Raw genomic sequence first — 27666 nt, 5'->3', positions numbered from 1 at the left:
CCAGGTGCTATGGATACAATACAGGTATGAAAATGCAAAAGAAACAACCACTGTTCTCAAGGAATTTGTATGTTATCGTGCATTGGGGTGGAGGGAAAGGAATGGTGACAGCAGAGAACCACATATATTGCTACATAAAAACTAAAATATGTATAAAATAAAAACAAAATATTTTCTGGGGTTAAGGGGAGCACTAAGAACTGGGAATCAGAAAAGGCCTCTTTTAGTCGGAGACACTTGAAGTGAGGCTTAATTGGAATAAAGGGGTGCAGAAAGGTGAAGGAAAGGAAGACAAGGAAGGACAGCTTGCTTAAAGACTGAAGGCAGGAAACATGATGTCCTCTCTAGAAAGCAGCCAGCCAGCCAGTTTGTCTGGAATGTGTAGAGAGTAGGAAGGGTAGTAATATGCAATATGACTGGAAAGGAAGATTTGAGTCAGATTATAGTGGGACTTGAATGCAAAGCAGAACTTTGTGTTTTATTTTAGAAGCCAAGTGGATCCATTGAAAGCTTTGGGGAAGATCTTAGCCTGGGACTGTGAACTTTTTAAAATATATTTAAAATATTTCTTCAATATCATCAGTTTTCCTTGTAATTCCATGTATTTTATTTATATATTTACATTATTCTGAAAAGGGACCCACAGGTCTCATCAGAATGCCAAAAACATCCATGACACAAAAAAAAGTTAAGAATCCCTTATTTAGAAGAAGAGAGTGAGGTTATCAACTCATTTTCTAGAAAGACTATCAGAGAAAATGCTCAAATAGTACAAAGTCTGAGAGAGGATAGGGAGTATATAACAATTGTATTATTGGACTGTCTCAATTATTTGTCTCTATGATAGTCACATACTCTTGTCGTAAGTTTCTGATTTTCTACCTAAATTATTATTCATGAGTTATCTAAGTGTGACTGCTTAATCTCCTCCCAGTGATAAAAGGACATTCTCCTCCTATCAAAATATCATTCATAAAATTTGTGAGAAAGTGAGTTATAGCTGTGCAATATGGTATACAGTGTCAGACACAATCTTTGTGCTGTGACAGTTGGTTTTGCGTAAATAATTTTCTTTGTTACAATTAGAGTTGGAATAGGTATGAAAGGGACAAAGGATTTGTGAAAGGGCAATGGCAAGACAAATGTCTGTGTAAGTAGACTGTGACATATTTCCAGTGGTGAATTATAGACAAAAATGGCATGAAAAACATCCTCAAGTATATAAAATTAGAGACGAGTACTAGTCAGTCTGAGTACTGAATCTGTCCTCAAGACATTAAAAAAGAACCCAAGGAAGGTCTCTACAATATTGGGAGATGCTCTATGAAGGATTAAGAAAAACATGGCAATCAATCAGTGAAGATAAGATATGGAGTGGTCCCAACTTATATTGGTGGAGAAAGTAGTGAAAGACTATAAGTGATAACATGGAGTTATTGAAGTATCATAATATAAATGAATCTGGTTCCCAGAGATACAACATGTATGCAGCATCCTACCATGCTAAAAGTTTTGTTTGCACTGGATGATACTCACAAAGGAATCAGCCTTCCCACCACCAAGAGCACCCATCACAAACACCTGTAAGACACTTTATATATTTTCCCAATTCTGCCTGAATGCTTCTTTTCAGAAGCACTTAGCATATTTCAGAAATGATCAGGCATGCATCCTGAGTGCTCAGTAACAGCATGTCATATGATGTTGTATCCACTTGAAAATTTGCAGCCGCAACTCTTGAACAGCCTTGAAGCCTCCTCAGAGACATCTGCCTCTTGGATGCATCATTATTATGGCATTGTATACCAAGGCCTCTCTCTGTTTTCTGAAAGGAATAGTCAATGCCTCTCTCAGGGACTTACATTATCACAGCTCCTTCTATAACTCAAGGACAGGAGCTTAACTTCTAGTCTGTTAGAAAGTGAAGCTTTTAATGCTATATTTGATATGGTAAAGATAACAATGAAACCTAAGTTCTCTTTTTGAATCCTCCTGAATTCACATATTCATGATCTCAAAAAACCTAATAAGATACTAAAATATTCACATACCACAGCTCATTCCCCCTTTCCTTAATGAATGAGCACCTTCTTTATTCCTAGTTTGGGTAACATCAAAGACTTTTCTTCTTATGGTGGAAATGTTCTTTAATACTCTCAACTTTAATGCTCCCTTTTTTCCTGAACCAAAGGTTATTAAAGAGATTCCCAACAAGAACTAACTAAATGCCTGCCCAATAGTAAGCACTTTGTAAATGCTTGTTGACTGATTATTGACTGGCTAGATGACTAATTAGAACATACAGCCCATCAGCATTTCTTTACTGACACAATTGTTTGTACAATGTTTGTATGGGCAGTGTGCAGCTGTTGGGCATATGACTTTAGAAATATACAACCAATTGTCATTACTATATGAGCATCATGTATATATAAAATATGTCTACCTAAGAATCCATGTATTTTCATGAATAATGCAACCAAAGTCATACATTTAGTGGTGAAAAGGACATTAAAAGTCATCTAGTACAAGTACATAATTTTCTATACAAGGAAACCAAAAGGTGGCATTCTTTCTCAAGTTCTACTCTAATCTCTTACCCTGGCATTTCATTGAACAGGGTTTCATAGAGAGTGTTAGTTCAATACAAATTCATGAAGTCAAAGGATTCTAGGAAGATGAAGCAGTAGGTCAGAAAATTCAAAGCTCTCAAGATTTTCCCCCCAAAAAGAGACAAAATAGCACCTTAGGGCAAAGAAAATTCAGGTTAAAAATGAGAATAGGGGCACTACAGGGGTCTTCCTAGGACAATTTGAGAAGATCAGAAGAAAAATCTCAGGACAAAGTTTGGTTCCTGTGTAGAGTAAACACCTACAGGGTAGGGTCTGCTTTTACAACAAGTAGTATTATCCCTGGGGTTAGTTGGTTTTAGAGACTGCTTCATTCACATCCCCAGGAACTTTTACTCAAAGGAAAGTGAGGGGAGTTGGACATCCAGCATCTAAGCTTGAAAAGATCAAGGGAGTCTCTGCTGACAAGGAATGCCATATCCAGCTGTGCTGCAAAGAGATGCAGAAGGAACCAGTAAAGGCCCAGTGAGTGCAGAAGCAGTGGGGCAGAAAGCCCTGGCTGTGGGTACTACAGGAGGTTAGAGGTTTGGCTTTGGTTTCAGATTAGAGGGGAAAACTGAAGATCTGGGGCAAAAGGCATCATTTCCCATACCCCAGGGATAGAGGTGATTACAAAAATTAAGCTATTACAAAAAATGCACAGGAAAAAGGAGAAATAATCCAACCCTAGAAAGCACTTATGGGAAGGGAGAAGATATTGATAGAAAGAAACCCCTAAGGAGTAATCACATGGTCATCTATCCAAAAAGAATTCATAAAAGATCTTTAAAAGACTTTACAAATCAAATGACAGAGATGGAGAAAGAACTAAAAATAAATAACAAGAATAAGAATACAAGGTTATGAAAGGAAATTCAATCAATTAGAAAAGGAGATCCAGAATATTAAGGAAGAAAAATGACACCTTGAAAATTAGAAATGGGCAAGGCAAAGTCAGCAAAATTATAAGAGATCAAGAAATAATTAGACAAAATATTAATAATGAAAAAATAGAAGAGAAAGTGAAACATCTTATAAGCAAATTCATATAGTCTCTGCAATGCTATAAATTCAAAAGATTCTTACTTGGATGTTTCATATTTTTAATATATTTTGTTACCTGTAATTCAATATAATTGTTTTACTCATAATTCTATTTATTTGATAGTGTGCATTTAAAAACTTTATTCAGAGAAGGGGTCCATAGCCTTCATCAAATTGCAACAGACATCCATGACACAAAAAATGTTAAGGTCCCCTCTTATAATGGTTTCGAGTTCAGTACTGGCAACTATTGCGTCTTCTTTCTGTGAACCATTTTAGCTAAGAACAGAAAGGTTTATCAACCAGGACACTGGTCAATTGGTTACAAATTTTTGATCTTGGGATTCTTGAAACAAAGATAAATGACTCTTGAACTTATGTGATCCCTTTCAGTGATGAGGCAGAGTGTTGAAAATGGGGGCAAAAGAAAGTAAGAATAGTAAAATTTTTCTATAAAATTGAAGAATGACAGGAAGGAAAAACAAGAAAAAATGTGTCAACAAAAGATTACCATAGGCCTATCTAAAACTGACTTTCATTTTTTATGTCCCAAAACATCACTCAGCTATCAAGTGCTTCACTGCAGATATTACTGCAGTTCAATATCAGATTCTATTAAAAATGCAAAGTTGTAAAATTTTCAGCATTTGCTTAATTTTGACAATAGCAATTATACTAAACTATTTAAATGTTTCAGAAAGAACCAGTTTTGGCCTTCAAAAGGAAAATATTTAATGATTTTCTCTTCACTTTATAAATTAGCAAAGATTCGCATAGATTTTGTGTTGATTTCTTCACCTGATCAGTGGAGACTACTCTAAACTGAAAACAAATAGTGCTCAGAAAGTGGAGGAGAATTCCAAATCTTTCATAAAAAAATTATCCTGATTAAAAAAATAGCCATTTGAGTCAATGGCTGAGGAGTGATTGAGATAATCAATTATTTTTATTTCCTTCAAGAAAAGGAAGATAGGTGAAGGGTCTTCTAAATGTATAATAATTGATTCTTACTCTTTGTAAAGGTCAAAGAAATTAAATTGCATTAGATGTAGTGAAAACCTTTATCCTGTATCTTCAGGACAGAGAGTAATATAGCTTGAAATGTTATTCAGTCAATCTATTGAAACTTAGACATTAGAATGTTCATTCATGTTTGATGTATTTTGTTTCATATTGTAACACATTTTTATGTTCCAAATTTCAAGTTACTCCAGAGATGTTCAACTATATTTGGAAAACAGTAGTGTCCTAAAGAAAAAGATAGATGCAGCACATGAGTGAGAAATTTTACACCTAAGTATTTCCACATAAATTCTCAGATGCATTGATCTGAAAAGAGCTAGACAGGGACAATGGGTCCAAATAGCTGACTTTCTCTTAAGGTCAAATTCATCGTGTACTTATGTTTTCATTACAGATATTTTACCCATTACTTCTCCTTCCCATTCATTAATTGGGGTTAGGAGGTTCAAGGAAAGTTTTCTTATTTTGGGGTCAAAAGGAAGTATTGTGCTAAACACTTCATAGAAGTCTCTCAAAACTAATTACCTAGATCTCATCTCTTTTGAGAGCTAAACCAGCATCTGAAATTGATTATTAAATGTCTACACTTAGAAATACACCCAGTATCCCCAATTCAACGTGTCAAATAATCTATATGGCCACTATTTTCTGCTAGAGACATATAATCAGAGTTGGAAGGAATTTCCCCACACCAATCCAAAATTGCAAAGAATCATGGAGACATGATAACTGAGGCAGAAGCCAAATAGTTTACAAGACAGATGATTTAATAGCTTCTATTAGATAACTGAGTGTTGCTGTGAATCTTACAAAAGATTTGAAATAGCCCTGAGTTAAAGGATAATTCACAAAAGCACTTGTGACCTTATCCCTGTTGTGAATACGTTTGTTAGATACAATTCAAAATAGGACCCAAAGATGGCAGTGAAGCAGAGAAGAAAGTATAGCAGATGACACCAGCACTACAATTTAGGAAGAATAAACTATTGACAATTCATTAGAAAACACAGGTATCAGTAGACAACATCAGCAATCCATAGCTCACTGGAGAATGAAGTTTTCAACTTCTGGCTAAGTCAGCTAAAAACATTACATCACTGGACCATGAGATGACAAAAACAATTCTGCTGAAGAGTGGAAAGTGGCATATTTAGAACCAGAGAAGTATTCCAGATGATGTTAACTGATTCAGTCATTCTCGAGAACAATTTGGAACTTGCTCAAAGGGCTATAAAAATGTTTATACCCTATGGTTCAGGAATACCACTACTATGTCTGTATCACAAAGGATTTTTTTAAAAGAAAAAGATCCATCCATATGTACAAAAATATGCATAGCAGTTCTGTTGAGGAATGGCTGATGAGGGATACTATTGTGAGATAGGAAATGACAAAAGAAATGACTTCATAAAAATCTGGGAAGACATACATGCTGATGCAAAATGAAATGAGCAGAACTAAGAGAATATTGTATATAGTAACAGCAATAATAATCAGCTGTGAAAGACTTGGCTACTCTGATCAGTACTACGATCCATGACAATTCCAAAAGACTTATGATAAAAAGTAACAATATGGATATATATATATATATCCATATATATGTTATACACACACACACAATCCCACTTAAATATGGCTACAGGTGCTTGAGTTGCCCTGGTTAACATGTTTCCACATCCACATATGTTCCCTGGCTTTGTGTATTCCCTAGATCAGTTTTTCCAAAGGCTTGGGAATCCATGGGAGAATGTATCTTTGAGTGTAAGAAAGAGGGGGAGGGAGAAAGGAATAAAGAAATTTTATGTGTGTACATGTAATCTTAGCATTCTCTTTAAAGTGTCTTTTTTTTTTTTTTTTGAAATGTGTCCTCTGGTTTTCTATGGCAAAACCGATCATTCATTGGTATTTAGAGAAGTGATTCAAAAGATGCCTTGACCTGTATAGAGCATTTTTTGGGGGCTAGGGGATATGTTTGAAATGAGTTACAGATTATATTCCTTATATACAGGTTGAATCATATCTCTTTTCTCATTAATTGAGAATTATAGAGGATAAAACAATTTAAATAAGAAATTAGCATCTTTCCTTATAGAACTTAGGAAAGAATTGCTACCACTATTCAGAAATCTTTCTTGAGAACACAAAGAGCATCTAACTAAATATGGAGACATATAACTCCCAAAGTGTGGAAACAAAAACAAAATCGAGACTCATGGAAAGTGCATAAGTGCATTTATTCCTTACTTTGGTATCACCACAGCATCTGGTATGATGTTTTTAAAATTGTAAATACAGTCAATATCTGTTAAATTAATTTAATTTTAACAAGATTTCAATTTAATTAAAAATTAGTGAGATTCTAATTAACATATATTTTGCCTCCCATGAAGTCTGTTTGGCTTTTCAATATGTGTTGATTGTTTCAACTAAAATTTTTAACCTCATCCTCATTTTTATTTCTACTATAAATTGGTCTGATTATTACATGATTATATTAATCTTCTTATTTCTTATCATTTCATAAGTATGCTCCCTTTCCCTTCACTACCCTTGAATTTTCCCTTATGCCAATATTTTTTAACTTTAAGTAAAACCAGTTCACAAATCCACCATGTCTGATATCACATGTAACACCCCACATCTATAGTTCCCCACCTCACCTATCAAAGGGGAGAAGTAAACATAATAGCATTCTGATTATTCTGTTTTCTAACCAGATTATATGTTAGCACTGGAGCACTTGTAATGTACTTTCTTCAGTTAAAAAAAAAAATTTGAGCGCAAAACTCCAATATTTATATGTTTGTTAGGACATAAAGTAGGTGTATTCTTGAAATCAAATACAATAGTGTTCTACAAACCTTAAAGCCCTACATACTTAGCACTTGACCCTAGCTGTGTGACCTTGGGCAAATTACTTAACTCCTATTGCCTCATCATAGGTCATTTCCAGTCCTGATGAATTGGTCATTAGATTCAGATAACTCTGGAGGAGAAATGAGGCTGGTGACTTGCACAGCCCACTCTCACTCAAAAACAAAGTCAAATACAACTCATGTCATCATTTCTTTTATAGCATAGTCTTCTTTGGCAACGAAGAATGAACACACATATACCTAGGTATTTTTAGAATGTTATGAACATTTTAAAGCAAACAAAATAAAGACATTAAAAATGAGATGAAGATTGAGTAATATTTTTACAGTATTTATTAAACACAGATAATACTAATAGCAGTACTAATACTAAGCATTATTAATATTAAAATGTAATATTTATTTTTGAATACAGAAGACTAGGGAAGAGATTATGCCTTTTTTTCTCAAAAGTGGTGCTAACTTTTGACACATTGAATTTAAGAAACTTGGGATATATATCACAGTAAAATATTAATACAATATTAATGTTGCAATAGTATTACTAATAAATATTAATAACATTTATGTTTTATTATAATAATAATACTTAAGAAAAATGTGATTTTTTGTTATTTCTTAAAAATCTTGGTTTAAAATGTGACATATAAATTTGAAGCTCCTGTTCTAAGTTCAATTCATTTTAATACTTTTTGTAATGACAACCATATTTGTAAAAAAATCTTTACATAGATTCTAATGGAAGAAGTTCACCTTTGGCTAAACTTGAAATAAGCACACACACACACACACACAGAGGCATATAAATATGTATATACCTAGCTGTGCACACAATTATTATAAGTATAAACATACACCTATGTATGTATAATCATTTTTAATCACATCAACTCAGCAAAAGTTTTTGACGTAGTCCAACGAATAAATTTCCATCTTTCCTGATGTCAATGACTTGCTTTTGCAAACTGAACTAAAGGCACTCTTTTTTATATTTTTGATAAATGGGTTCAAAACACACTGGGATTGCCATTCTTTTTTGAGGACAACTTGCATTTCATATATGGCAAATGATTATCATAGAGACCAAGTCAGTGCAATAGTATTAGCTTATATACTGAATTTTAATAGTGATTAATCTCTTTTGTCATTTTATAGAAAAATTAATAGAAACAGATATCCTAATATTTTCTTTCCATGTCTAAATTTGACAACTTGCTTATCCTCTATGGTGTACAAGCTCCACTTTAGTAACCAGCTATATAATTAGTAGAAAGCTGACCTGAATATAAGATTCATATCTCTATTTCTCTGAGGCAAATTGATCATATAAAATAGAAAAAGTGTGATAAAATATTGTGATAAAAGCACTTATCTGGAAGGAAACTATAGCTAAATATGGATACACATATTGTGATAAGGAGATAGAAGATATAGATAGTTATGGCACTATAAAATTACATATTCTAAATACCTAGATGTTTTCATTCTCTGTCTCTTTCTCTTTCTGTCTCTCTGTCTCTGTCTCTGTCTCTGTCTCTGTCTCTGTCTCTCTGTCTGTCTTTCCACAGGTTTGAACCTTGTAGGCCTTGATGCATTGAGTGTTCTATGAAAAAAAGAACATTGCTCAATCAACATTTTACATTAAATATTTGGTTATTGGGATCAAACCATCATGACTAATTATTTGCTTCAATATTTGGCAAAGGACACCTAGCTCATTGCATTTTACATTACATCGTGCAATAGGATCTTTATATAAACGTCATTTACTAATTCAAAGATTTACATTCTATATTGAATAAGAAGAAAGTATAATTCAATTTACCAATCACAGAATTTTTATGAGATATCAAACACTGGCAGTATGATTTTATTTGTTTTTAAGTGTGAGTGTATTTCAAGGTATTAGCACTGTAACTGACACAAAGAGAATACTATAGAAAATGAACATTGCTATATATTGTATTTAATAATAAATTTGGCAAAACCCTTCATATTTTAGTGTGTTGCTGCACTGAAATGTTTTTCTCTTGTTGATAAGTGGAAAGGGTAGGAAGGGCAGAGTCAAGATGGCAGAGTAAAAAATTACAACTGTAGAACCTCTCCCCCATGGCCCATAAAATTCCTGTAACAATGACTCTAAATAAATTCTAGAGAAGCAGAAGACACAAAAGGACAGAGGGAAAGGGATTTCAAGTCCACGACAGCATGGAAGACTGACGGTAAAAGTCTATAGCACTACGCTCAGAGCAGAGTACATCCCAGCCTTGGTCACATTGCATGAAGTGGACAAGACTGGAGCAGGCTTCAGGGTGTGGAATCACAAGTAGCAGCTATAGTTCCCAGATTTCTCACTTTACAAATGCTAAAGATAGCTTCAAATATCAGTAAGAAAAGTCTTCACTTGAGTGAGAAGGGAGCCTATTCTGGTCCCCACCATGATCCCAAGGTGGTGGCAGTCACTGGGTCAGAAGTGTCCATTTTTGGAGTTCTCTGTCTAAAGATCTGGGGAGGGGGAATCTAGCAATTGATCTGCCTCTCAGTTCTGAGTGATAGTCTTGGGATGAGGAAGAGGACTGACCTGGTGGAACTTGTGGTTACTGTGGAAAGCAAATCCTACTTGAAGATCCTAGGCATATAAGAATGCTTGTGGTTGCTCACGGAGTAGAGGATGGGCCAGGAGAGGAACAAACTTCTCTCCCTTGATTGTGCCACCTTGGGGGAACTGAGAATGTACAGATCACTAGAGTATACCCTCCACTTGACAAAGGAATCAAAAGTCAAGTAACTGGCTGTGAAAAAGCCCCCAAAAAGGGGAAAAAATAAGATTATAGACAGTTACTTTCTTGGTGAACAGGTATTTTCTTCCATCTTTTGGATGAGGAAGAACAAAGCACACCATCAGAGGAAGATATCAAAGTCAAGGCTTCTACATCTAAAACCTCCGAAATAATATGCAATGATCTCAGATCATGGGAGAGCTCAAAAATTATTTTGAAAATCAAAAAATAAGAGATGTGGAGGAAAAATTAGGAAGAGAAATGAGATTGATGCAAGAAAATCATGAAAAACAAGTGAACATCTTGCAAACAGAGACCCAAAAAATGCTGAAGAAAATAATACCTTTAAAAATAGACTAACCAAAATCATGAGAGGGCCAAAAAGCCAATGAGGAGAAGAAAGCCCAAAAAAGTAGAACTGACCAGATGGAAAAGGAAGTCCAAAAGCACACTGAAGAAAAAAATTGCAAAAATAGAATGGAGCAGATGAGAAGCTAAAGATTACATGAAAAATCAATAAATTATAAAGCAAAACCAAAGGAATGAAAAAATAGCAGGCAATGTGAAATATCTCATTGGAAAAACAATTGAATTGGAAACTAAATCCAGGAAAGACAATTTACAAATTATGGGAAGATCTGAAAACCATAATCAAAAAATGAACCTAGACAATATCTTTCATGAAATTATCAAAGAAAACTGCCCTGATATTCTGGAACCATAGGTAAAATAAATATTGAAAGAATTCTTCTGTCACCTGCTGAAAAAGAACAGCAAAAAATTCCTGAGAACATTATAGCCAAATTTCAGAGTTCCCAAGTCAAGGAGAAAATATGGCAAGCAGTGAGAAAGAAAAAGAAATTCAAGTATTGTGGAAATAAAATCAGGATAATACAAGATCTAGCAGCTTCTACATTAAGAGAGCAAAGGATTTGGAATATGATATTCTAAAAGTCAAAGGAGCCAGGATCAAAACCAAGGATCACCTACTAAACAAAACTGAGTATAATACTTCAGGGGAAAAATGGACATTCAATGAAATAGAGGACTTTCAAACATTCTTGGAGAAAAGACCAAAACTGAATAGAAAATGTGACTATGAAACACAAAAAAATCAAGAGAGGCATGAAAAGGTAAACAGAAAAAGAGACTTCATAAGGGACTTACTAAAGTTGAACATGGAAAGATATTATTTGTAACTCTTGAGACTTGTCTCATTACTTGGGTTGTTGGAGGGATTATATACATATAGAGAGAAGCACAGGTTAGTTGAATAGGAAGGCATGATATCTAAAAAAATAAAATTGAAGGGTGACAGAGGAATATATTGGGAGAATAAAGGGAGAAATGGAATGGGGCAAATTATCTCTCATAAAATAGGCAAGATAAAGCTTTTTCAGTGGAGGGGAAAAGTGAAGCTTATTCTCATCACATTTGGCTTAAGAAGGGAATAACATGCATACTCAATTTGTTATGAAAATCTATCTTACACTACAGGAAAGTAGAGGAGAAGGGAAATAAGTTCGGTGTGGGGTGATGACAGAAGGGAGGGTGAATGGGAGGAGGGAGTAATTAGAAGTAAACACTTTTGGGGAGGGACAAGGTCAAAAGAGTGAATAGAATAAATGGAGGGCAGGATGTGGTAGAGGGAAATACAGTTAGACTTTCACAACATAATTTTTATGGAAATCTTTTGCATAATTGCACATGTATAATTTATGTTGAATTTCTTGCCTTCTCAGTAGGGAGGTGGAAGGGAGAGAAGTAGGAACTCAAAGTTTTAAAAACAAAGGTTAAGAATTGCTTTTACATGTAGCTGGGAAATAAGAAATACAGGTAATGGGGTATAAACATCTAGCATGCCCTGCAAGTAAATAGAGGAGATAGGGATAAAGGAAGGGAGAGGTGTGATATAAGGGAGGGTAGATTGGGAGAGAGATGGGGAGAAAATTTTGAATTCAAATTCTTGTGCAAGTGAATGTTAAGAACTGATATAATATATGTATATTTAAAAAATCATAAATGGAAAGGGCATAATCAATATGATTTTTGGCACACCTTTTCCAAGCTGAAATCTCTCTACTCTCTATTGTCACTATGATAATAAAATACTGAATAATTTCCTCATATGCATGAGTATATTTCTGTAAGTGCAGTTTCATGGACTACAAAAAGAAAGATTGTAATGAAAAAAGCAATTACTGTTGCTCTCCCTACCCCCAATGTTTATGAAAAAAATTAATTTTCATGTATTTGTATTTGTATTGTAAATTCATGCCACAAGGAAAGTGGCAATCAAATAGAAAGAAAAATGAATACCTTGGTGGTGTCCAGATATAAGAAATGAAATGAATAGGATTAGCAGTTTCTAATGGAACAACCCAACTATATGTTTGGAACAAATCGCACCATTTCTCTTGTTTCACAATGTTAGATAAATGGTTCTATAAAATGTAACAACAAAAAGATTCTTGGAATGTAGCTAAGATAGCATTAAGTTCAAGAAGTTGGGGAAGGACATTTAACTATTAATATTGAGAATTTTTTTAAACCTATTTTGTACACATAAATAGATTGGCTATTTCACTTTGCAAATATGTTGCTTATTTGTTTTATTGAATGAATAGTGTGCCTATTCGAGCCTGGGTTTTCTTAGATTATAAACTTTTCAAGGGATTGAACTGTATCTGTTTAATGTGACTCATGTGGCACCACATGAAGATGCTCTTTAGGGAATTCATGCTGATTGTATGATATTGAAGTCATAGAGTATATAAAATAGGTAAAATGAATTAAAAATACGTTAGTTCTTCTCTGCAAGCCTGCTATCTGCCAAATGGCTGTGTAAGTCTTCTACAAATCATGTCAAAGCAATTATATTTGGGAAATGAAGATCCCATTCAAATTAAGAGAAGTGAATATTAATATATTTTCCAAAGGGCATCTGAAAATAATTTACACATAACCTTCTCTACAAAAAAAAATTTTCAGATTGTCAAAACGTCTATTATATTATGCTATAACAAAATCAGGCGCCTTTCTCACATTTGACGGCATTGAAGAGAAGTGAGTTATCTAGTAGCAGAACACAATATACTGGGTTCTCTGAAAATCATTTTCCATTTTTATTAGAATTTTTATTTTGATAAATACTAATCTGTGGGTCTATGCTCTATATACATGTTAATTTTATATTTTAGTAGTTGTATAGAACTTCCCTTCACTTAAAAATAACTTCAATATCCACACTTTTTTCAAATATTTTTAGTGTCTGTGATTTCATCACTAAACTCATCCACCAGGATCTTCTGACTACAGAATGTCACCTATCACTAACTCCACAATCAAAGCATTCTCAAACTAGTTGAAATCTCCACAGCTGAAATATTGGGTAAACATAATTTTTGGCACTGTATAATTATCACACCATTCTTTAGTCTAAAAATTGTTAATCATTGCATAGTATAATTCTGTTTGTCATGTCACTTAAATGGTAAACAGAGCGGCCATGTATTCACCAGTGGCATATGAACATACATTTATCTCTCATGTACTGTGAGCAGTGAGCCTAGACTTCTCAGTACATGTGCATTGTCAGTATATTTCCTAAATCTGACTTGCATGGTTTGTTTAGTGTACTGCAGTACTGAAGGTATTACCTATCACACAACTCAATGAAGAATGTTAGTCACCAAATGGGTAGGTGAAGCTGCCTTGGGTAAGTCACATGATATGGTAATACCTGTATCTTCCCAAGCTAGGTTCATCTGCCAGTGATACACTAATGAAGCATTTCTTTCTGATTATGGATAAATATAAAAACTATTCTTCAGGCTTCAAGTGAAAAGTAATTGTGTTCTGTGAACACAATGGAAACAGAGTTGCAGAAAGATAGTTTTCCGTGACTGAAAAGTTGGTGAGATACTGGTAGAAATTAAAAGACAAGTAATACCTGCACAATAATGATTGCACCCTACTATTTTGCAAAAAAATTCTGGCATAAAATCTGCAATGATTATACAGTGAAATGCAGTAATAGATATGGGCACAGGATGACTTGGATTTGAATTCTTAAGGACTTCCATATGGTAATGAAATGTAAAAATCCACTCCTAACCTGATCCTGATCTCAGATGCTTGCTAGCTGGATGACCATAAACAAGTAACTTAATATTTCTAAAGCTCAGTTTTGTCTTATATAAAACTGGGATCATAATATCACTGATCTGGTATAGTGTTTGTGCTTCTGAAGTACTTTAATGTTTGTGAAGTACTTGGCAAACATAAGTGAATGTATGTGTAATAAATAATTGCTGATGTTAAAAAGATCCCATAGAGGGGCAGAACCAAGATGGCCAAGTAGAAGCACAGACCAGCTCTAGTTGTCCCCCCTGCCCAAGGCCTTATAAGACCTGTAAAAATGACTCAAAACAAATTCTAGATCAGTAGAAGCCACAAAGTGACAGAGTGTAACAGATTTCCAGCCCAAGACAGCCTGAACGGACAACATGAAAGATCAATCACGCCAGGCTCATAGTAGAGTGCAGCCCAGCTTGAGTCACATAGCACAGACAGTACTGGAGCAGGCTTCAGGGTGCTGAATCAAAGGTAGCTGTTTCAGTTTCCAAATTTCTCAGGCAACAAACACCAAAGACTTCTTCAAAGCTTAGTGAGAAATCAATTTCACCTGGGTGAGAGGGGAGCTTAGTGGAGCCCCAGTGCTGGCCACAGGGCAGTGGCAGTGACTGCAGATGCAGCATCCCCTTCTGGAGCTTTTGCTCACTGGGTGAATCAAGCCACTGATCAGGATCTCAGTCCTGAGTGGTGGTTCAGGTGTGAGGAGAGTGCTGGCGTTCTGGAGCTGGTGGGAATACTGACATTCTAGAACTAAAGGGCAAAATAAAAATGGAAACAATTCAACAATCACCTACAGAAAGAGACCCCAAAAGGAAAACTCCTAAGAATATTGTAGCCAAATTCCAGAGTTCCCAGGTCAAGGAGAAAATATCACAAGAATCAAGAAAGAAACAATTGAATTATTGTGAAAATACAATCAGGATAACACAGGATTTAGCAGTTTCTACACTAAGGGATGAAAGGGATTGGAATGTGATATTCCAGAAGTCAAAGATATCAAGAATTACCTACCCAGAAAAACTGAGTATAATACTTCAGGGGACACAATGGAATTTAATTGAAAAAGAGGACTTCCAAGCATTCTTGTTGAAAAGACCAGAGCTAGAAAGAAAATTTGACTTTCAAATACAAGAATCAAGAGAAATATGACAGGGTAAACAAGAAGGAGAATCCTTAAGGAATTTGTTAAAATTGAACTGTTTACATTCCTACATGAAATGAAAATATGTAACTCATGAGACCTTTTTCATTATTAAATTAGTTACAGGGAATATATAAATACATATATATGTATGTGTATGTATGCACACACACATACATATATACATATGCATATATATGTAGATGTGTATGGGTATGCAGGTATGTGTATATTATATATATATATATGTAGGTATGTACGTGGGTGTGTGTGTATATATATATATATATATATATAAAACACACATATAAACATATACACATGCACACACATATATATACATATATATATATATTTTATGCACATTCACACATAGAAGGTATAGGGTGAGCTATATATGAAGGGAGAATACCTTAAAAATAAAATTTACTGTTGAGTGGAATATACCAGGAGTAAGAGAAAGGAAAAGGTAGAATGTAACAAATCATCTCATATAAAAGAAGCAAAAAAGAGCTTTTACTGTGGAAGGGAATAAGGGGATATGAAAGGAAATAAGTGCCTCACTCTCACGGGATTTAGCTTAAGGAGGGAATAACATACACTCAATTGCATATGGAAACCTATTTTACTCTGCAGGGAGGCAGGGGGAAGTGATAGGGGAGGGAAGATAATAGAAGGGACTAAAAATCGGGGAAAAGGATGATCAGAAGCAAACACTATTGTGGCAGGACAGGTCAAAGGAGAGAATGGAATAAATGGAAAGCAGAAGAGGACAGAGGGAAATGTGGTTAGTCTTTCACAGCATAACTATTATGGAAGTGTTTTGCATGACTTATACATATGTGACCTATATTGAATTGCCTGTTTTCTCAGTGAGGATGGGTGGGGAGGGAGGAAGGGAGAGAATATGCAACTCAAAGTTTTAATGATGAATATTAAAAATTGTTTTAGTATGCAACTGGGAAATAAGATTTACATATAATGGGGTTCAGAAATCTATTTTTCCCTACAGGGTAATAGAAGGGAGGGGCATGTAAGAACGGGGGGTGATAGAAGGGATGACAGACTGGAGTAAGGGTGGATGGGGTGCATGCTCTCCTTGGGTGGGAGTGAGGAGAGATGGGGAGAAAATTTTTAATTCAAATTCTTGTGGAAGTGAATGCTGAGAACCAAAAAATAAAGAAGTTATAGAAAAAAAGATCCCTTAGACTTGCAAATTTATGTGAAAAAATTTCCTTTCATACAATCATAGATTTATAGCTGGATGGGATTTTAAAAATCAACTTTTCAGAAACCCACATTTTTTTCAGAGGAGAAATGTCAGAGATTTTTTAAATTTTTAATTAAATTATATGTATATTATATAATCAAAGAAAATCTGCCTTCTAGCTTTCCAAACGCTTACTTTCAAAGCCTTGAGAAAGTAAGAAAAATAACACCCATTATAAATATGTATTGTAAAGGAAAATAAATATATACATATATGTCCATACATATGGGTATGCATTATGTGTATATATAATAAATATAATATAATAAATGTAATATGATATAATGTATATATGATCTATCTCTCTTTGTATATGTGTAGTTGTACGTATACATACATGTGTGTAATCTTCCTAATTTATCTTTCTAATTTTTTTGTCTTATAAATTGTTCTTAGTTCCATCCTTTTTACATTTCATAAATTCATACAAGTTATCTGAAGTTTCTCTGCAACTATCCCCTTCATCACTCTCTAAAGCATAATAGTATACCTTTATAATCATATGCCATAAATTGTTCTATTAATGTGTATTCCTCAAGTTTCAATAATTTGATATTACAAAAAGAGCTGTTATATATATTATATATATATATATATAATATATATATATATATATATATATATATATATATATATATATATATGAATTCTTTTTCTCTTTCCTTATCTTCTTTCAACAATCAAACTTGGAGTGCTATCTCTAGTTTAAAGAGTATGTCCAGTTTAAGAGTTTTTTGGCTATGTCTCCAAAATGCTTTCCAAAATGGATAGCCAAATTCTCAGTTCAACCAACAGTGCATTTCTACCTGTTTTCCCATAGGCCCTACAGAACTTTTCATTTTACTTTGGTGTCAGTTTTGCCTAGTTAATGACTATGAGGTAGAACCACAGAGTTATTTTAATTCTTTTTCTCTTACAATTATTCCCCTTATAGTCATGGGTAGCTTGGATGTCTTCCACTGAAAACTGCCTATAATTTAGCAATTTTTCATTTGAGCATGACTCTTTTTCTTATAAATTGGAACCTTTTCCTTTACATCATAGAAATAAAATCTTTATTTGAAAAATGTGTTGTAAAGATCCCTTTTCTTTTTCTGCTTCACTTCTAATATTAACCATATTGGTTTTGTTTGTGTAGTCTTTTTTCCTTGTATCTAAACACCATTATATTTTCCATGTTACTCTCTGTTTCTTGTTTGTTCATGAACTCTTCCTTCTCCATACATAGATCTGCTAGGTAATTTATTCCTAATTTATTTATGATGTCAACCTTCATGTCTAAATTACATATACTCTTTTCAGGTTTATCCTGGAACTCTCTGTGAGATGCTGGTCTGTGCTGAGTTACTACCACTTACCACTTTCTTTTTTCTTCTTCCCAAATTTTTTTTGTTGAATAATGACAATCCATTGACACTCATTTTTGTAATAAAATAGTGACAGTCCCAGTAGCTGATCTTTGGGTATATCAAACACTTGACTTCTATGTTTATATTTATATGTGTATATTCTATACCTAATCTATTCCACAGATCATATTATTTCTTAAATAGCGTGAAATTATTTTGATCATAACTGTTTTACAATATTATTAGAGATCAGATATTTTTAGGTCCCCTTACTTCTTACATTCTATAATTATTTCCCTTAAGATTCTTGATGTTAAATCCTCCTGATCAATGTTAATTTTTTTCTGAGTCTCTGAAGTAATCCTTCTGTAATATGATTGATATGGCATTGAATAAATAAATTAATTTAGGCACTAGTGTTTTTTTTTAATTAAACTCTCTTGGAAACGACTATTTTCAATTATTTAATTCTGTCATTTTTTTGCATAAAATGCTCTGTGGTAATATTCATACAGTTTCTGCATGTGTCTTGGTCAGTATACTATGAAGTATTTTATGCTTTCTGTAACTGTTGCGAATAGAATTTCATACCTCTTGGGGCAGGATTTATTTTATGATAGACAGAAATGCTAATGATATATGTGCATTTATTTCATATCCCACAACTGTTTGGAAATTATTGTTTCAGTTATTTTTTCAGTTGACTCTCTAGGGCTCTCTATGTAAGCCATCCTATCACCTGCAGAAATGCAATAACTTTCTTTCCTCTTTGCTTACTCCTATTCCTTCATTTTTTGTCATTGTTATCGGTATTCTTTCTTGAATTGTGTTGGATAATAACATAGATAATAACATCATCGTTTTACCCTTGATGTTACTGAAAAGGTCTTCAGGTTTTCCCCATGTTAATTAATCATGGTTCTTGATTTTAGATAAGAATTGATGATAATATTAACACAAGATCATTTATTCCTATCCTTTCTATCATTTTAACAGGAATTGGTGTTACATCCTATAGACATGATGCTGGTAGTTTTTGTTGGTGTTGTTAATAATATAGACAATTACACTTACAATGTTCCAGATATTTAAGGAGTCTAACATGTCATAATGTATAAACTCTGTGATATGTTACTTTATTCTCTGGAAAATCCATCTGCTACTGGATTTTTTCCCTTCTTTGGGAGGTTATTTGTTTCTTGTTTATTTTTTTCCAGAAACTGAGTTAAATAATCTTTATTCTGTCAATCTAGACATATATTTTTTAAATATTCATTATTTTATTTGGATTGTCATATTTTTTTTAGAAAATAATTGGGTAAAACATTTTCTGATAATTTATTTCATTTCATCTTTATTCATTGTAAATCCCTCCTTTTCAGTTTTGATAATGATGTTTTGGTTTTCTTCATTCTTGCTTGCTTTAAGCTTTGCTAAAGCCTTTCATCTTGCAGGTTTCTATTTTGATACTTACTTGGGGTGAAGTTGGTTGGGTTTCTAGGGTTTTTTTTAGTTTTGTGCCTCATTTATTCACCTGCCTTTTCTCTCTTTTGTTTATTAATTATTTGTAGAGATAAACATTTTCCCCTTAAAGAATGTTTTGTGTGCATTATTAAAATTTCAGCATTTTGTCTCCTTTTTGACATTGTCTTTAATGAAATTACTCATGGTTACTATGATTTATTCTTTGACCAATCTATTCATTAGGAGTAAGAGATATAATCAAAGGTTAATTTAATATTTTATTTATTGAACATAACTCAATAAATATTATATTATGCTTAGTAAAATATAAATTTAGTATTTTTTTTTCCTTTTTTGAATTTGTTTGTAAGGTTTTTATGTACTATTACATGGTGAATTTTTGTACGGGTGCTAAACACTATCGGGAATTATGTTTATTTCTTTTCATTTATATCCTATAATTTACAGAAGTTACTTTCATCTATTTTTTCTAAAATTCTGTTTAGAACTGCAACTTATTTCTTTTTTTAAGAAAAATAGATTTATCTATGTCTTAAAGAGGAGCTAAATTAAGATAGTCACAACAATATTTTTAATTTCTCTTTTCACTGTAACCCATTAAACTTTTCCTCAAAGTATTTAGATGTTATCATTTGATCCACATGTTGTTTATTTTTCATTAGTTTGATAACTTTCAGTCAAATACAGTTTCCTTGTTCATCTCATTTTGTTAACTCAGTTTTTACTACTGCGTTATTTAAGACCTGTGTTACTATAACTACCACTTTTCTTCAGCTAAAGCATATTTTCACCCAACTTCAATTTAATTCATTGTGAATTCTTTTTGGACCTCTTTTGCCAATTGAGGTACAAAAAGTCAATGTGGAGAAGAATGAGAAAAAAGCAGAATTAACCTTATGAAAAAGGAAGTTCAAAAGCTCACTGAAGAATACAGTTCTTTAAACATGAGAATGGAGCAGTTGGAAGCTAATGACTTTATGAGAAACCAGGAAATCACAAAACAAAGCCAAAAGAGTAAAAAAATGGAAGATAATGTGAAATATCTCATTGGAAAAAAAATGACTTGGAAAATAGATCCAGGAGAGAAAACTTGAAAATTATGGGACTACCTGAAAACTATGATCAAATAAAGAGTCTAGACATCATCTTTCATGATATTATCAAGGAAAACTACTCTGATATTAAAGAACCAAAAGGTAAAATAAAGATTGAAAGAATCCATTGATGACCTCCTGAAAGAGAACCAAAAAGAGAAACTCCAAGGAATATTGTAGCCAAATTTTGGAGTTGCCAGGTGAAGGAAAAATATTGTAAGCAGCTAGAAAGAAACAATTCAGGTATTGTGGAAATACAATCAGCATAACATAGAATCTGACGGCTTCTACATTAAGGGATCAAAGAGATTGGAATGTGATATTCCAGAAGTCAAAGGAAGTGGAATTGAAACCAAGAATTACCTACCCAACAAAACTGAGTATAATACTTTAGGGGGAAAAATGGTCATTCAGTGATATAGAGGACTTTCAAGCATTCTTGATGAAAAAACCAGAACTGCATAGAAAATTTGACTTTCAAACACAAGAATCGAGAGAATCATGAAAAGGTAAATGGGAAGGAGAAATCGTAAAGGACTTTCTAAAGTTGAACTGTTTACATTCCTACATGGAAAGATAGCATTTGTAACTCTTGAGACTTTTCTCAGTATTTGGGTAGTTGGAGGGATTATACACACACACACACACACACACACACACGTATATGTGTGTGTGTGTGTATGGATAGTGAGAGAGAGAGAGAGAGAGAGAGAGAGAGAGAGAGAGAGAGAGAGAGAGAGCACAGGTTGAATTGAATAAAATGTGATGATATCTAAAGAAACAAAATTAAGGTGCAAGAGAGGAATATATTGTGAGGAGAAATGGAATGGGGAAAATTATCACTCAAAAGAGGCAAGAAAAAACTTTTTCAGTGGAGGAGAAAAGGGAGGAGATAAGAGGGAAAATATGAAGCTTAATCTCCTCACATTTAACTTAAGGAGGGAATAACATGCTCAATCAATTTGGTATGAAAATCTATCTTACACTACAGGAAAGTATGGGAGATGGGGACAAGTGAGGTGAAGGGGATGATAGAAGGGAGGGAAAATGGAAGAAGAGAATAATTAGAATGAAACTCTTTTGGGGAGAGACAAGGTCAAAAGAGAGAATAGAATAAAAGGGGGGCAGGATAGGATCAGGGAAATATAGTTAGTCTTACACAACCTGACCAGTATGTAAGTCTTTTGCAAAACTACACGTATATAGCCTATATTGAATTGCTTGCTTTCACATTTTGGATGGGTGGGGAGGGAAGAAGTGAGAGAAGTTGGAATTCAAAATGTTAGAAACCAATGTTGAGAATTGTTTTTGCATATAACTGGGAAATAAGAAATGCAGGTAATGGGCTATAGAACTCTATCTCACCCTACAAGAAAAGAGAGAAGATGGGGATAAAGGAAGGGAGAGGTGTGATAGAAGGGAGTGAATAATGAAGGAAGAGGTAATCATAATGAAAGGCTTTATGGGATAGTGGAGGGGAGAGATGGGGAGAAAATTTGAAATTCAAAATTTTGTGGGAATGAATGTCAAAAACTAAAAATAAGTAAACATTCAAAAAATAAACATTATGTTGTTGACTCTTCTTTTTAATCCATACACTATCCTCTTTCATTTTATTAGTTCGTCCCATTGACATTTATATTAATTATTGTTGCTTGTCCCTCTACAACCTCTTTCTTATACTGTTTCCTTCTATTTGTTTCTTATCTCATATTTATAAAGAATAGAGGATTATGTTTAGCACCCAGAGACCAGTGTTGGTATAATCTATTTCTTCTCTCTTCCTTTTTTTTCCTTTTGCTCACCCCAGACTCAGTCATGGTTTCTCATTTTAAATTTCTTTCCATTCAAAATTTTCTTCCAGATCATTTTTATAATTGAACTTTTTGGAATTGTTCTTTCATTTTATTACCTCTCTTACTTCTTCCCTTTCCCTCATGTTCAATGAAATATATTTCTGTTCCCAACTTTGTGTATTTGACCTCCCTCAATCAGTTCAATGAAAGAGAGAGAGAGAAAGACAGAGAGAGATGTCCTGAATATTCCTGATTTTCCTCTTTATTTACATATTCTGCTACTTGCACATGCCAGTTTTATGAGATAATTTCCCTTCTCCCCCACCCCAACAGTTTATTGTATTTGCTCACACCTTCCATTGTTTAAGGTCATCAAAACATTACAAAATTACTTCCATAGATCCTGTTTTTATATTAACTCTCAGATCACACATAATATAGTTCTGAGCAAGCATCATCTCCATATATTTCAACATAAACTAGTCTCTTCTTGGTCCATTATGATTGCTCTAATCTCTAACATTAATATTTTATGTTTCTCTTTACTTCTTTATTTGCATTTCAAAATTTCTATTTAGCTCTAGTCTTTTCTTCTGGAATACTTTTGGCCATTATCTAATTTTTAACTATCAATTTGATTCTCTGTCATATTGTACTCAGCTTTGTTGACATATTATGTTGGTTTATTGGCCTGTATCTTTTGCCTTTTGAAATAATGTATTCTTTTCTTTCCACTTTTAAAAAATATTTATTAATTTTTAGTTTTCAACATTCATTTTCACAAGATTTTGAGCTGCAAAGTTTCTCCACATCGCTCCCCTCCCCTCACCCCAACACATCATGCATTCTGATCACAATTTCCCCCAATCTGCCCTCTCTTCTATGACACTCCTCCCTTCCCTGATCCTCACCTCCTCTACTTTCTTGTAGGGTAAGATAGAATTCTATACTCCATTATCTGCATTTCTTATTTCCCAGTTGCATGCAAAAATAATTATCAACATTCCTTCCTAAAACTTTGAGTTCCAACTTCTCTCCCTCCCTCCCTCCCTACTTATCCCCACTGAGAAAGCAAGCAATTTCACACAGGCTATATAGGTGTAGTTTTGCAAAAGAATTCCATAATAGTCATGATGTGAAAGACTAATTATATTTCCCTCCATTCTGTCCTGCCCCCCATTTGTTCTATTTTTTCTTTTGACCTTGCTTCTCCCCAAAAGTGTTTAATTCTAATTACCGTCACCTCCCATTTGCCCTCCCACCTATCAACCACCCTACATCCCACTTATCCATTTCTCCTCTATGTTCCTGTAGTGTAAGATAGATTTTCATACCAAATTGAGTGTACATGTTATTATCTCCTTAAGGTAAATGTAATGACAACAAGCTTCACTTTTTCCCTGTTACCTTCCCCCTTTTCCCCTCCACTGGAAAAGCTTTTTCTTGTGTCTTTTATGACAGATAATTCGCCCCATTCCATTCTCCATTTCTCTTCCCAAAATATTCCTCTCTTACTCCTTAATAGTTTTTGATAGCATCCCTTTTTATTCCACTCACCCTGTGCCATCTATCTATATGTACATAATCCCTCCAACAACTCGAATAATGAGAAAAGTCTCAAGAATTAAAAATATTATCTTTTCATGTAGGAATGTAAACAGTTCAATTTTAGTAAGTCCCTTATGATTTTTATTTCCTGTTTACCTTTTCATGTTTCTCTTGATTCTTGTGTTTGAAAGTCAAATTTTCTGTTCTTCTCTGGTCTTTTCATCAAGAATGCTTGAAAATCCTCTGTTTCATTGAATGACCATTTGTCCCCTGAAGTATTATACTCAGTTTTGCAGGATAGAGGATTCCTAATTTTAATCCTAGTTCCTTTGACTTCTGAAATATTATATTCCAAAGTCTTTGATCCCTTAATGTAGAAGCTGCTAGATCTTGTTTTATACTGATTGTATTTCCATAATACTCAGATTGTTTCTTTCTGGATGCTTGAAATATTTTTTCCATGTCTTGGGAACTCTGCAAATTGACCACAATATTCCAAGGAGTTTTTCTTTTTGGATCTCTTTCAGGAGGTGATCAGTGCATTCTTTGAATATTTATTTTACCCTTTAGTTCTAGAATATCAGGAGAGTTTTCCTTGATAATTTCATGAAAGGTGATGTCTAAGCTCTTTTTTTGATCATGATTTTCAGGAAGTTCATAATTTTTAAATCGTCTCTCCTGGACCTATTTTCCAGATCAGTTGCTTTTTCAGTGAGGTATTTCACATTGTCTGCTATGTTTTTATTCTTTTTATTTTGTTTTGTAATTTCTTGGTTTCTCATAAAGTCATTAGCTTCCATCGGCTACATTCTAATTTTTAAAGAACTATTTTCTTCAATGAGCTTTTGAACCTCCTTTTCCATTTGGCTAATTCTACTTTTCAAAGAATTCTTCTCCTCATTGTTTTTTTTTTTTTGGACCTCTTTTGCCATTTGGGTTACTCTATTTTAAGGGTGTTATTTTCTTCAGCATTTTGGGGTCTACATTAACAAGCTATTGACTTTTTTTTCATGATTTTCTTGGATTGCTCTCATTTCTCTTCCTGATTTTTCTTCCACCTCTCTTACTTGATTTTCAAAATCCTTTTTGAGTTCTTCTATGGCCTGAGAACACTGAATATTTTTGTCATGCAGTCATGTAGAAACCTTGACTTTTATTTCTTCCTTTGATGGTATGTTTTGTTCTTCCTCACCCAAAAGATGCAAGAAAATACATGTTAACCCAGAAAGCCACCTTCTGTAGTCTTATTTTTTTCCCTTTCTAGGGCATTTTCCCAACCAGTTACTTGACTTTTGAGTCCTTTGTCAAGTGGAGGGCATACTCTAGGGAACTGTAATTTTCAATTCCTCCAAGGTCGCACAATCAAGGGAGAGGAGTTTACTCCTTTTTCTGGACTGCACTTTGGTCTGGAAGCAACCACAAGCACCCTTCTGTCAAGGATCTGCGAATATGAATCCCTCTCCAGGGCCTCCAACATCTCCACCCAGCTGGGTCTCTTCTTCATCCCAGGTTCACCACTCATGGCTGAGACCCAGATCAGCTGCTTGATTCCCCCATGGTCTTTCAGCCAAAGGCTCCAAAATGGATGCTTCTCCCACAGAGACTGGAACTGCCCTAGGGCCAGGGTCAGAACACATTCCCTTCTCACCCAGGTGAAAGCAATTTCTCACTGACCTTTGAAGTTATCTTTGGTGTTTGTCAGTTGAGATATCTGGGAACTGCAAATTCTACCCATTATTTTGTGTCCTGAAGCCTGCTTCAGTCCTGTCTGTGCTGCATCATGCAGCCAAGGCTGAGCTGCACTCCCCTCGAAGTCTGGGGGAAAGACCTTTCTTTTTGGCCTTCCTGGCTGTCTTTGGCTGGAAATACCTTTTACTCTGTCGTTTTGTGGCTTCTGCTGCTCCAGAATTTGTTTAGAGTCATTTTTTGCTGGCATTTTATGTGCTATGGGGAGGAGAGCTAGAGCACATCAGTCCTTCTACTCCACATTTTCCTTCCTCTGGTGAAATAATGCATTCCAATCTCTGGTTCTTTATGTGGTGACTGCTAAATTTTATATGATTTTAATAGTGGTTCTTTATTATTTGAATTTTTCCTCTCTGGATGCTGGAAGTATTTTTTCATTGTCATAGAAGCTCTGTACTTTCATTATATTCTTTCTAAAAGTTTTAATTTGAGGGTTTCTTTTTGTAGATTACCTGAAATTTCTTCATGTTTTCACTTTGACCTGCTGTTTTAAGAGATTTGGCCAATTTTGTGATGATGATCTTGTATTTCCCATGATTTTCAATAACTCTCAAATTATAATTCCTTAAATTTGTTTTCCAGGTCATTTATTCTTCCGAGATATCATACATTCTCTCCTACTTTTTTTCTGCCTTTTCATTTTCTTTTGATTTCTTGTGTCATAGGATCATTAGCTTCTTTTTTGATCCATTATAATTTTTAGGGAGTCTGTTTAAGTAAAATTGTGTATCTTTTGTTGCAAAATGTTAATTTTCTTTCTTATTGTTCCTTCTATAACTCTCATTTATTTTCTCATTTATCTCTGATGTTTTCTTTTGATTTTAAAAATCACTTAACATTATTTTTTCTTAATTTTACCTTCATTTCATCCAGGTATTCTAGCTGAATGTTTGCTCAAGCTCCATTTTTCTTTGAGGCTTGACTTGTAGTTCTTTTGGAGTCTTTCTCTTCTGCGATGATATCTTTTTTTTTTCTTTTTCTTTTTTTTCAATTATTTATTTATTTAACTTTTTTAACATTCATTTTCACAGAATTTTGGGTTCCAAATTTTCTCCCCCCTTATCTCCTCCCCCCACCCCAAAACACCGAGCATTCCAATTGCCCCCATCACCAATCTGCTCTCTCCTCTATCATCCCTCTCTGCACTTGTCTCCATCCTCTCCTCTGTCCTGTAGGGCCAGATAACTTTCTAAACCCCTTTACCTGTATTTCTTATTTCCTAGCGACAAGAACAGTACTCGACAGTTGTTCCTAAAACTTTGAGTTCCAACTTCTTTCTGTGATGATACCATCTATGTTCCCCTAATAGCTTTTTTTTGTTGGCTTCCTTTTTGTTTATTTATTTTTCCTGCTTTATTACTCACTTTACACTTTATGTTAGGGCTTGATTTTGTGCACTTATGAACGTGATGTCTGGCCTAAATTTATTTCTTCATTTTTCCTTCTACTATTCTCTTAAGATACTGATATATTATTCTGAGATTTTACAAATAGCTCAGGCTGGAGACCTGAGCTTTCTGTGCTCCCAAAGTGGACTGATGCAGGGCAAAGTCTGATCACTGTACTCCTTTTCTGAGCTCTGCAGGTTTAGTACTTTGAACACACCTGTAGGGAATGAGTTTCAGTAGACTAGAGCTGAACTTAGCCACTATCAACCAGCTGGAAAGTTCTGTAGATTCACAATGATAGAACTGCAGGTTATCCTTTGGTCTAGGATTCCTGCCATGATTATTCTTCTGTAGTCTTCAGAGTCTACTAGGGGATG

This window comes from Notamacropus eugenii, chromosome 6, assembly GCF_028372415.1.
Source record: "Notamacropus eugenii isolate mMacEug1 chromosome 6, mMacEug1.pri_v2, whole genome shotgun sequence".
Classification (NCBI taxonomy): domain Eukaryota; kingdom Metazoa; phylum Chordata; class Mammalia; order Diprotodontia; family Macropodidae; genus Notamacropus; species Notamacropus eugenii.
This window is presented reverse-complemented; position numbering follows the sequence as displayed.